The following is a 12590-nucleotide window of genomic DNA, read 5'->3' on the forward strand; positions in this document are numbered from 1 at the left end:
TTAAATTCATAGTTCGTCAATGAAGTTTAGTTCCACGTCCGGAGATATGTAGTCTTAGTAGAACATACTTAAGTAGGTAAATGAAATGATTCAAATTCCACTCTGGCACTCCACAAGTAGGACTAAAGCGCCGTTTTAATACCATTATCAGACCTCCAATAGGCAGATATCTACAGCTGGCCAGAGCTGTTGATGTAATTTGCGAGTTAACCGCTTGCGCGATTTTGGCCGAGATTATCAAAGCGCGCCAGTGGTTTCTTTCTTGTGCTAACCGACGTCAGTGAAGCCAAGTCCTTCTCCATCTGATCTTTCCAACACAGAGGAGGTCTTCCTCCTCCTCTGCTACCACAAGCTGGTACAGCATCGAATATTTTCAGAGCCGGAGATTTCGTATCCATTCGGAAGTCATGACCAGCCAACGTAGCCACTGGATTCGCTGCGCTGTGTCTATGTCGTCGTAAAGATCATACAGCTCATCAAGCTACGAGTTTGTAAATTGAATGACGTGGAGTCCCCAGAATTTTTCTGAGTCCTCCGTCTATTGCAATGGCGCCAAAGGGTTTTCGAAATAGCACATGAAGAAATGGTGCTCCATCCTTTCTGCGCTTTCCTGAGAAATAAATTGTTCATTTCCACATTAACAATAGTCAGGGACATGCCGATGACCGGGTAGAAGGTCTCTGAGACCAATTTAGTCCACTTTCTGGCAAGCTCGTCAGCAATTTCGTTTCCCTCTATGTTCCTATGTCCTGGAAATCGGATCAGAGAAATGTTATTTGCACACCTAAGAGATTTGAACTCCTCCTTACATGAGTTGATCAATTTGGATCTGCACCATGTCGTCGTCAGAGCCTTGATCGCAGTTTGACTATCGGAAAAACTATTAATATCCCCCTCACACCCACGTACTTAATAGATCAATATTCACCAAGGAGTTACCCAAGGCAGAGGAAACCTCTGAACTTGTGTCAGTTTCAATGGGATCATCAGGGCAATCTGGAAGTGAAATCCAGTCTTTTTGAATATCTTATCATTCGACCACTCTGTAAAAACTATGAAAACAGCTTTACGGAATTTTGTAACAAATTTTATCACTTCAGACGAGTTTGAGACTTTTGTGTAGCTCCTACTGCTTCTTCTGGCATTAAATTCGTCAGAAAATCATTGCTGGGTAGCAGTTTTCTGTACTACCTACCTCCTCCCAGTGGTTTTACAAGCGTTTTCTCAAAGATTTAGAAGAAGCGAAAAAGAAGGGGAAAACTTTTGGCGATTCTCTTTTGCAACGGTCACAACTTCTTAGCTCAATGAGCTTAGTAGAAAATCGCTATCAAGCGGAAGGCATATGTCAGGAGTTGTTCACCGTTGAATCGGCTGTTTTCTCTCAAACTTTGCTCTTTTGTGCTTGCCACTTCTCTGACTACCACTGAGTTTATGAGAAAGCCTCGATTAGCAGGTTTACAATCAGGAAAAGCTGTTTGGTGTCAGTGCCAGCAAAGAATTAAAAAACAAAAAACTCAGAGGCAGAAAAGAATATGCAGGGAGTTGGCGATACTACAACTGGAGTAATCTCTGTAATGATTAATGTGGCCGACCTTGAACCTCTGACAAGCTCTGAGTGCACTCACATCGTTTGATAACTAAAATAATCAAATATCCTATTGCGATCTGCTCTGTACAGTGCTTTTCTAACACACAAAAATTGTGGCCTGGGCAAGTATGGCGAGTTCTTGTACTTTTACACACTTTCTTCTCTGCTTCCTTTTCGTAGATTACCAATATCAAATATCAAAGTTTGGGCCTGCGGGTATTCCCACGGAAGAAAATGCGGTAGCTGACAGGTCGGAGGTTCGCTATGGAATCTCATCTCATCTAACTATTCCCGCGTGACAACTTACAGAATTTTCTTCATGATACTTAACTTAACTTTTCCGCTGTCAAAATCTGATACTTTTTCAAGCAGAAGTTTGTACACTCTGCGTGCGTAACTCCACTTAACAGTTTTACAAGAGCTGGATGAGTTTTGGGAATGCGGGTATTTGCTGAAAATCCAGCCAGTCTGAAAACTAGCAGTAGAAATACAATGTGCGCTCAATCTCAACAAGTTTGCTGGAATTTTGTGTTTTAGAAGTCAGCGCAGAGGGAAACACTTCGCAGTGGCAGGTTTCAGAGAATATTCTGGTCTTCGAAAGAAATTCAACTTAGTAAAAATAACATTAGCTCTTAGTATTTCTGGCATCTCTTCGAATATTATCCACTTATTTGGGTTTAAATGTCATGGAAACCGTTGAGAATTGACGTCATTTCGACCATTCATATTTATACTTAAAAATTAAAACTAATAGACGCCCTCGAATTGGGTTGGGCTAAGCTCAATCGAGCTGCAGAAATTTTAAAACGAAATTGGAAAATTGCGAATAGCTCGAAGGAGAAAGGTGAACAGTGTAATGTCATGAACAGACCGAAAAAGTAAAGGAAAATTACTAAGACTGCTAAAACAAGCTAAAAAAGTGGGAAGACGGAATGTGGTTGGGAGGAAGCAGGCAGTTTAGTAAATGATTATCAGGTTGGTATACGTTGTGAGTGAATTAGTGCCAAGACAAATTGCAAAAGAGTGGAAAACCGGAAATGAAACGCAAAAGCAACGAACCAAATGGTAGCAATTGGCAGCTCTAAAAAAACGAAACTATAAAAGCCAAAGGTGAAGCAGCAGCTGAATTGGAGGTGCGGTTGTTGAGCGTAACGAAGTATTCAGTGGTTACAACGCTGCAACTTAAGCAATTTCCTTAAATTAACTGGAATGCGGGTTGGGATTAAGTTAAGCAAGAAGGGCGGGCGGACGATCGGGATGACACACAGCACAAGGCAGTTTTTAGAGCTGTGTATCACGAAAATATGCTAAGAATAAATACGCAACGCAGGGAAAATAAGCGCACGCCCTGATTTTCGCACAAAAAATATGTCTATCTGGGTGAAAAGTCGAAAGTAAGAAGGAAAAAGCAGCAACAAAAAGCTATGTGCATATGTAGCTTGAAACATATTTACAGGCGCGCAGGCAGGCGAAGACGCATTTACTTGGTTATGTTGCTCAAAAAAAAGGCAAGGCATTTAAGAACAAAATACTGGGTCTCTTAACATGGCGGCAGGTATGAGCTGTACAAGGGCAAATTTATTGATAAACTTGCGCTGGAATTGCTTGTGCGCAACATTGCACAGGAGTGAGTGGCGGCATTGGCAGCAAGAAATAATGTAAAAAATGCGAACAATTAGTTTCAGCAAAAAATTGTAGCCAAACAAGTGAGCCGCGTCGTAAGGCAGTAGATGCTTTGAAGCGAGCGAAATAAAACTGAAAACAAGGACAAATGACAACAACAAAACAGCAAATAGAGTAAAATTACTGCTGATGCGAGAGATACCGAGTTAAAGTGGAATTTATGTTTTGACGCTGACGTTTTGCGCCGTATTTCAAATTTAGTAAACTGCGCGTGCAACAAAATTGTGCATTGAAAAATAAAACCAGATAAATAATATATGAACAAAAATTGGATTATCCACACAAATGGTAAAAGTGCCGCCGTACACTTGAAAAGACAGTAGTTGGCATCTGTCACTGGGACTTGAAACGTTGACACAGAGCACAAGAAAGGATGGGCAGAAGTTATTAGCAGCATTTGGCGATTTTGTTTTATTTTTAAACGTACGAGAGCTTACACCGCTTTTGGATGTTTGGCCGAGCTGCTCCTGTTATTTGTGGCGTGCGCCTTGATGTTGTTTCGCAAATGGAAGGACCTGCAGTTTTAAGCCGACTTCGAACGGCAAACGGTTTTTTATGAGGAACTTTTTCATGGAAGAAATACACTCGGAGGTTTGTCACTGCCTGTCGAGGGGCGACCGCTATTAGAAAAACCTGTTTCTATCATTCGATGTTTCATGCACGGAAATTCGAACCTCCGAATGGTAGTCTCGCACCAACCTATCCTCGGGGAATGCTGCTGGGTCGTCCCGGTTACGTAGAACTGACTGTCGAGGGAACGAAGGTTCTGAAATTTGAAGGGAACACTGTTTTCAAAAACAAAACAACAATATTTTTCAATAGAGTCTTTTACATAACAACTTCTCATGAGATGGCCTTGAAGTGTGTGAGAAAGAGATTTTGAGGAAGATTTTTGGAGGAAAAAAAGAGCTGTATGAGTTTTACAACGGCATAGACATAGCGCAACAAATAAAGATCCGGAGACTCAACCGGTCTCAACTTGTCGTCCGAATGGATACAAAAGCTCCAACTCTGAAAGTATTCGTTGCAATACCTGCTCGTGCTAGCAAGGGAATAAGAAGGTCTTCTTCGCGTTGGAAAGATTAGGTGGCGAAGGACTTGGCTTCACTTAGGGGGTGTCCAACTGGTGTCGGTTAGTAAGTGAAGCAGACAATTGGGGCTCTTCATTAGACTCAACCCCAAATGTCGATTAAGCGGAAGAAGCAGAAGAAGAGGTCTCTTTTTATTGCACCGATTTTTCTAGAACTTCTTTCCTCGCCATATGCGGTATTTTTTTTTATTAAAAACAATTCAAATGCAACAGCTTTGATGACGCCGTGCGCATATCGAATAACTTTCGCATTGACCTGGTTTTCCTGTCCAACAGACTCAACTTGGTCTACTTCGGGAGGAGAGAAGGAGAAGTCCACTGTGTGGACTGTTCCTTGATAACTGATGTGTTACATTTATTCTATCTTTCGGTCATGATTACGAAAGGACTTAAAAATTCGTTTGAATTGCGTTTAAATGTCTGCAAAAAAACTTCTTTGAAATTATTAAAATTTTTGAAAATGCTTGAATTTTCGTGTCAATTGTGAGCAAAGGTGGAATTTATATTCTTTTTTTATCTATAAAAATGCGAAATCACTGATTCATATGATAAGCCATTAGGCCCTTCGATTACGCACACTTGCACTCGATCGCCCCACATAAGATCATCGTATAAGACGAAGAAGAAGAAATAGACAATTAAATCCTGCAAAAAAAAAAATACCTCTGCAGACATTTGTTACAGCCTGAGCCACCGCCCAGGTGAATCAGGAGGCATCTCTTCGACTACACCCACGAAATCCAGCACCAAAGAAGATTCAGACCAAATACGACCGCAACTACTAGATCGGACAGTATAGGTACAGACATTAAACAACATTCTTCGGAAGACTCTCACCACTTTCCTAAACTCCCTACCCCAAATTCCGTTATCAGAATTCAACCACCAGCTATTGTAGTCGCAGAAGAGTTTCAGCTGCTGCATGAGCACCGCATAACTCTGGCTCAATTACGGTCTCCTTAACCAGAATCGATCCCGACATACTCAATGTATGTCCACCTATTCACATGCCCTCTCAAACCCACTCACTTAACACCCATCTCCCTCTAGCCACCATCCTGTCGAAACAGAGCGGTTCCTGGGTCTACCGTTAGTTGAGTTAGACGATGGCGATCGGTGACTACAGAGAACTAGGCAGAGCCTAAAAAAAATGCTACATGAAAAACAACAGTGTTACAAAAAACCATTTAACAGATCAGTCAGAAAATCCGATAGCTTACTTTTGAGACAGACGAAATGTTAAGACTTGAGATTGGCAACGCTATACGATCTCTGTTTAAAGAACTTATTGAGCCACCCTCGCAACTATATACTGCACATACCCAGCCATACATTATATTATAATTTTACGGTGTGACTAGCATTTACAAACAACCCCACAAAGCTGCGGAAAAAGCATGGGAAAAATAGTAAAGTGGTTCGCAAAGATACCCAATACAGATGTATTGCATCATACATACATATGCATGTATAAAATGAGCGAAAAATAGAAAAAACGAAAGCTGCAACTGAAACTGAAAACTTTAAGTGCGCAAAAGAAATGCGAAAACTGAGCTGAAGGCGCTCAAAGTGCGCCATTAATCTTATTGTTAGAGAGCCACGTACACAATGAGTATAGAACATTTGATACGGTTTAAAAGAAGGGAAATTTATGACTTTAATTATACGAATGATATGAGGATGTCTTAAAAAATGGCGAAGTAAAAAGGGATTAGGTCGATTAAGTGAGAAGGACACTCGGGGCGACTGTTTTAAGGAAAAATTATAGCGCAATAAATTTTAAACTTAGGAAAAGCTCTTGCATTAACGCAAAAAAATTTATTTGTTATCAATGCAAATAAAAAATATATCTTTTTTATCAATGCGAAAACTAAGAGAGTGATTTAGTACTGTTGCAGCTCAAGGACGCCTTAAAAAATCCAAATAGATTGGCACTCCTCAAACGCTATAAAGTGGAATTTTGGGAATAAGCGGCATCACAATCTGTGAATATTTCTTCATTCAAGCGTACGCACAAACTTCGGTAGTCCGCTGGAAGAGAGGTAACGAAACAGATGTTATCACCTCAGTTGGCAGTCATGTCATGAGTCAATAGTTCTGATAATTCAGGCTTGGTAGAATGTGACTTCGAGAGTAGCTTTGCTTTCAAAAAAACAGGTAAAGAATTTGCAGGCTTAAGATGTAAAATTCTCTAGAAACTTAGCACTGCAAAGTTTTTTCTATCTTTTAATGAACATTTAAAAAGTATAAAAAATTTTTGTACTGGTTAAAATAAGTTGAAAACAATGGTTAACATAGAAATTAGTAGACCGCTGCAACGCTGGAGTTTCCAACTGGCGTACAAGATACAGCTCGTAATTATTTTCTAAAGCAAAAAATTCAAATGGATTTCTAATTATCATGATTTTTTATTCTAGATGAACTAAGAAAACTGAGAGAAATTCCAAAATTTCATAAAAAATAAAAATTCACTTCAACTTGGTATAAAAATCTTGAAAAATTTTTTTTAAATCTATTTTGTTAGTTCAAATAGAAGAGAATTTAATACTGAAGGGAACAAGCTATGACTCATTTCAAAAGGTTCATTAGTTTTTTTTCATTCATGTACGCCAATTCAAAGAAATCATAAAAATGAACAGTCGAGAAAAGAAGATAAAGTTTGTACTACTCGTATAGCTGCCCGGTCACAGCGCCTACCTGCCCCTAACGCTCGCCTACCTTTTTCTTTATATCTACGAAAATATTGAAAATTAGGCTCTGTAACTTTGTGTGAATATTCTGAAATATATTAGGAATCGCTTAAAACGAAAAAAAAATTGATTTTTTTGATCTTATAAACCAGGCTCCCCCCTTAATATTCTATTATTGGCACAGAACTTTTTCTTTGAATAGTAACTGTTGGCTGAGACTGGAGAATTAATAATTCGCAGTTTGAATTTCGTAGCGGTATTGCTTACTTACTGCGGTGGACAATCTTGCTGAGCAGAAATTCTTCAATAATATCACTTTCACTTAAGAAACGACCATTAAGGGCTTCATAACGCAATTCATACAGGAAAACCAAAATTCCGCTAAGGTATCATAAATTCTTAGTCGCGAAATTTGCAACACTTCTTGTCCGTTTAATGGTGGACCGGAACCACATGCAGACCGCGTTCTCTCAATATTCAGGGTTCTCTCAAGTGTTTTCTCGACATCATCGCAGAATATTTTATGTATGAAAGTAATTTATTATGTAATATTTACACAAACCTAACGTCAATCAGCAGGTGCTAATAAATAGAGAAGGCACAAAGTTGGCCAAGCGCTTCCTCCTATTTCTGGTGTACGTCTTGATGTTTTCCACAAATAGAGGGACCTACAGGTTTACACCGCCTCCGAACGGCAGCAGACGGATTTTTATGAAGAGCTTCTTCATGGCAGAAATACACACGGAGGTTTTACATTGTCAGCCATTGCCATTAGAAACAACTTTTTTTATCAATTAGTATTTCGTGCTCGGGGTTTCGAATTGGTGCACTTCCCATTGGGAGTCACGCATCCACCCACTCAGCTACGGGGTTATTGCTAATGCACACGTAAAAAAACGGATATTTGAGTAAATTTCCTATCACTGGGCCTTACAGGATTAATCCCATTTTTATTTAAAACTGTTTATATTTTTTTGGATATTGCATGCATATTGTTATTGAAAATATAAAATTTAAGATTTAAATTGAGTCTGAGGCGGAAGTCTGTAAGTGCACGTAAGTTTTTGAGAAAAATTGGGGTAAAAATTCTCAAAAACACGTTTCTACAGGTGTTTAGTATTTATTTTCCAAAATTCATAACGTGATTTAGACACCTGAGTTGAATTCAGCGCATAAAAATACATCGGAGCTCAGTCTCATATCAAAAAAAAAAAATAAAATCAATGCAAACCTATGAAATCTATTCCCTCCTAACGATTATCGCGATTCGATCCGACTGTTTCCAACACAAATAAGCGATACGACTGTTACTCTTATCAAATACCCAACTATTTTATGGACAACCTTCGTGATTCTGATGCCACCCCTTGTCGCTTTTCTACAAGTGTATCCATCAGGCAAAAACTCTGCTTCGCAAGCATGGTGGGAACTCAACCCCGGCCAGTATACATTCGTTTTAATGAATAGCTCAGACGAATACTGGGTCAGCCGGGGAATGACCAGAGAGTGAGAGGCAGTTTGTTCACGATTTTAGGGTAGTCAAATAAACGAGCATTTGGGCCCTAAGTTTGGCTGTATTGGTAACAACAATGTGATTTAACACAATTAGCCTTTTGCATTTGATGTCTTTAAATATCCATACTACGAAAGTTATCCAGAAACGTTTCAAAAATTTAAGACGTATTTTAGGCGAGCTGTTGCGAGCAGATGGAGCTCGAACTCGTCATCAGAGCATATTTCGCGCTTTGTGTATGACTAATGAGAATGCCGTGCCAGACATACAGTTTTCAATCGTTGTAAAAAACTGCATCAGTTTTGATTGACGATGACGAGTATATTGGCCAGACTATCTCTCATTCATGTGCGACGTCCAATCTTCATACATTTCAGCCTATGAAATCTTCATAGTAAAGATGGAAGCGAAGAAAATTGGATGTGCTTTTTTATCATTGCATTAACTAATAAAAAGAACAAAGGCAGGAAAATGAGTAACAGAATGGGTTGCTAAGGGAAAAAATTATTCCAAACGCAAAAAAATTGAGGGTGATCCCAAGGATTACAAATAATATTTTAGGATGTCAACTCAAGCCAGCTCATAACTCCACTCACAAAAAGGCAGAACCCAAAACTAAGAGGAGTCATAAGGTGCACAGAGGATTTTTTTGTTGTATGTGAAAATGAATGCACTCTAAGAGTAAAGGCGAGTCAACTGTTCCACTTAGGTATAATATCGAAAACAAAAATTTAAATTTAAATTTAATTTAGTAATGCACACCTCGCATTGCATGAAGGAATCGGATCAGTGAAGTTAAGGGGGGAGCCTGCTTTAGAGGCTTAAAAAAATAGATTTTTGTTTTTTGCATAAATGTCTTCCCAAACCATCCAAGAATGTGTCCTCAAAATTTCAGAAGCAAATTCAATATATTTTCGGAGTTACAGAAGAAATTGTGAGCAAGCGTCGAGCAGGTATACGAGCGGCCGGATCGCTCGAAGTGCGATTTCTCGGTTTTTTAGTTTTACGATTTTTCCTAATTGGCGGGAAAGATAGGGGAAAAGATAAACGTCCTATCGAAACGAGATAACATTGATTGTATTCGGAATTAAATTCTCTTCTAGTTGAACCTAAAAAACCTTAAGAAAATTATGATTAACCCACTTTTTAAACAATCTAAAGTGAATTTGTTTTTCCCAAAAAAATGATTTTTTTTTTAATTAGCGAAAAATTGTTGAATTTCTCCCTTTTTGTTTAATTTTCTGGGTTTAACCAGAAGCTATACTATACTAAAATAAATTTTTTTTTTTGGTTTTTGGTTTCTGATGAAAATTGCGACTTGCATCTTTCCCGCCGCACGACACATGCACACTCGAGACGCCTCGGCAAAATGCTTGTACCAGGCAGAATATGACATATATTAATATGACATATATTTTAATGAAAAAATTTGAGAAGACTGTTGAAATATATAACAATAAAACCTGAAAGTTTCGTTTCAATCGAATATTTCTTTCCATCCCAAAAAAATCCACGAAAAAAATCGATTTTTTGAAGCCTCTAAAGCAGGCTGCCCCCTTAAAAGATCGGAGTGCAAAATAAAGAAATTTCATTCGAATGCGTTCAAGTTCAGTGATGTGGCACTCCAAATAAAGACGGCCTCATTCATGCTCCAGCTTAGATAATAAGAGCGAAGTAAATAGTGACTTTGTAAAATAGTGCATTTGTAAAATCGGAAGCAAAACGCCGAAGGAAGGCAAATGTAGAATACAATTTGGTGATGACAAAATTCAAACGAGAAAGCAACTGAAAAGTGGAGTCAAATATTAATATCAAATCAGTAAATTCTTCTATAATCGCGAGTACTTTTTTTAATTTGAGATAGAATTTAAATTAAAATGAGGCAGAAATTAAACTTTTAGACTTAGAAAATGACACATGAGCATATTTTTATTAAAATATTTAGTTGAAGTAGATTCCTAATTGAAGTTTGTATGAGTCAGACAGGCTTAATATGGCAGGTAGGTTAGATGGGAAGAGTACCACAGGTACACCCCGGCTTAATATAGTTTAAAAAAAATTTTCGCCTGCATATAAAAGAAACTCAGAAAATGTAGATTTATTAAAAAAAAAACTTGATATTCGCATTCATCTTCTCTGGTCGCCTCCTGTGTATATCACAAACAATTCATAGAATTCTGTGGAGCGAACACACATGTCAACGCCTCGAATTTTCTGCTTAAATGATATTTTGCAGTTCACATTAACCGTCTGGAAAGCAACTGACGACCAAGAGAAATTTGAGCAAAGCTGTTGAACTTGCTCGATAATGTGTACCCCACATAATCAATCATTTACTCATCAAGCATGACATGGATCAGGGTCATCGACTTTGGATAACAAGGGTAACTTGACGCATACAAGATGGCTCAAAATTAATCATCCAATTTTGTTTTTAAATAATATTTTACAAAATAAAAATAGAGAAAAATTATTTTGAGTGATGGACACTTTTATTTTGACATTTGCGCGCTCCATCGCTTGTCTGTTTGCATGCTTGCGCTATCTAGTTCCCAAGACGCCATTTGCAAAAATTATAAATCTTCCGATAGTGTGGCTAATTTTGCGCCACCTTGTATATAAAAAAGTTAAAGTTCTTTATTTATTGGGTGCTTAGTTTTTAAGCATTAAAATGTTCACTTTGTGTGCAGAATGTGCATTTTTCTCGTTTGTGCTAAGCAGACAACGTGAAATTTTTTATAAAAAATAATAGCATAGAAAACTAAAAACACAAAAAACAAAAAAACTAAGTATGAAAAATTAAAAAATTAAATATAAAGGTAGGCCAAACAACCATTTTACACAAAATAGAAAGTTACAAAAAAAGAAAAAATACAAACTTGATTTACGAAAAACAAAAAAAGGAAACTTTCCAAACAAAAAAAACACAAGAAAAGAAAATTAAATAAATAATAAAGTGTGAGAAATGCCAAGTTTTCAAACTTTGTTACTGAACAAAAATAAACAAAAACTCACACAAATACCGAAAATTGTCAAACAAAAATGGCCATAACGATTCCAATTTCTAGTTGTTTTGCCATCATTGTGTATTTTAATTTTTGTTTTTCTTCTACAATTTGTAACTTTTGCTGAGTTTTCATGAAAGTTTGTAGCTGTTTGGTTTTTATTGTTGTATTGCACGAAATTGAACATAAAATTTCACTTCGTTTTTGCAATCAAAACAACGCAACCGCGACGAAGAGTCATTAGGGCAGAGTGGAGAGTAAATGGGGAGTAAAACTTTTTGCGAAAATCAATAATTTTTTACTGCGCCACCAAGCAGCAGACAGACCTTATGTATTTGCATATGTGTGCGTGTGTGGGCATGTAAGTAAAATCATTTACGATATGTGTTCATGTACAGCATCAGTAGCAAACTGAGCACTCAGCAGTTTTATATATGTATGCATGTGCATGAGTACATTGTATATACATACATACATACGCCATATCATCCTTGCTGCCAGCTATAAAGTTTCGTTATATAGCAGCTATTTGTATGTATGCCGTTTAAGGTTTGGCATGCCAACGTGCCGGCATATGACAACAATGCATACATACATATGCATACACACATTTATATAAGTGCATACATACATGCATATAAAATATGTATATAAAGGCATCTAACGACGGCTACATATCTATGTATGCATGGACAACTTTGTATTTACCTAAATATGTGCGTATATATGTACGTATGTATGCAAGTATATGCATATGAAAATATATTTACCACATACCCAGTTATCAAAACACAATTTCGTGCTCTGTTCAGCCGGCAAGGCAGCGTCGTTGTTGTTTTTGGTACTTGTTATTTTCAGCCTCTCGCTAGCGACAGCGACATGCAACTTTGTTCTTGTTTTTTGTTGTTTTTATTTATTGCTGTTGGCGGCTGACACTGTTGTCGTTGTCGTCGTCGTGGTATCCTGTTTTCGTGCGCTAAAGTTCCACACCCTTCCACAACTTTAAAGTCACTGCGCCCTT

At 37.8% G+C, this 12590-nt stretch overlaps 1 protein-coding gene across 2 annotated transcripts in view; it reads right to left on the reverse strand.

Annotated features, from left to right (window-relative positions):
- The window catches only part of LOC128858660 (uncharacterized), a 160288-nt gene that overhangs the window by 98298 nt on the left and 49400 nt on the right, over positions 1 to 12590 (reverse strand). Inside the window, exon 1 of one of the 2 annotated variants that reach the window (XM_054095107.1) lies at positions 12347 to 12575. The exons of the other annotated variant lie outside the window; for it this stretch is intronic. The gene's annotated coding sequence lies outside the window, so the exon portion shown is untranslated. Of the gene's footprint in view, positions 1 to 12346; positions 12576 to 12590 lie in introns of those variants that run through there. 2 annotated transcript variants of the gene reach the window in all.

This window comes from Anastrepha ludens, chromosome 3, assembly GCF_028408465.1.
Source record: "Anastrepha ludens isolate Willacy chromosome 3, idAnaLude1.1, whole genome shotgun sequence".
NCBI classification, from domain to species: Eukaryota; Metazoa; Arthropoda; class Insecta; order Diptera; family Tephritidae; genus Anastrepha; species Anastrepha ludens.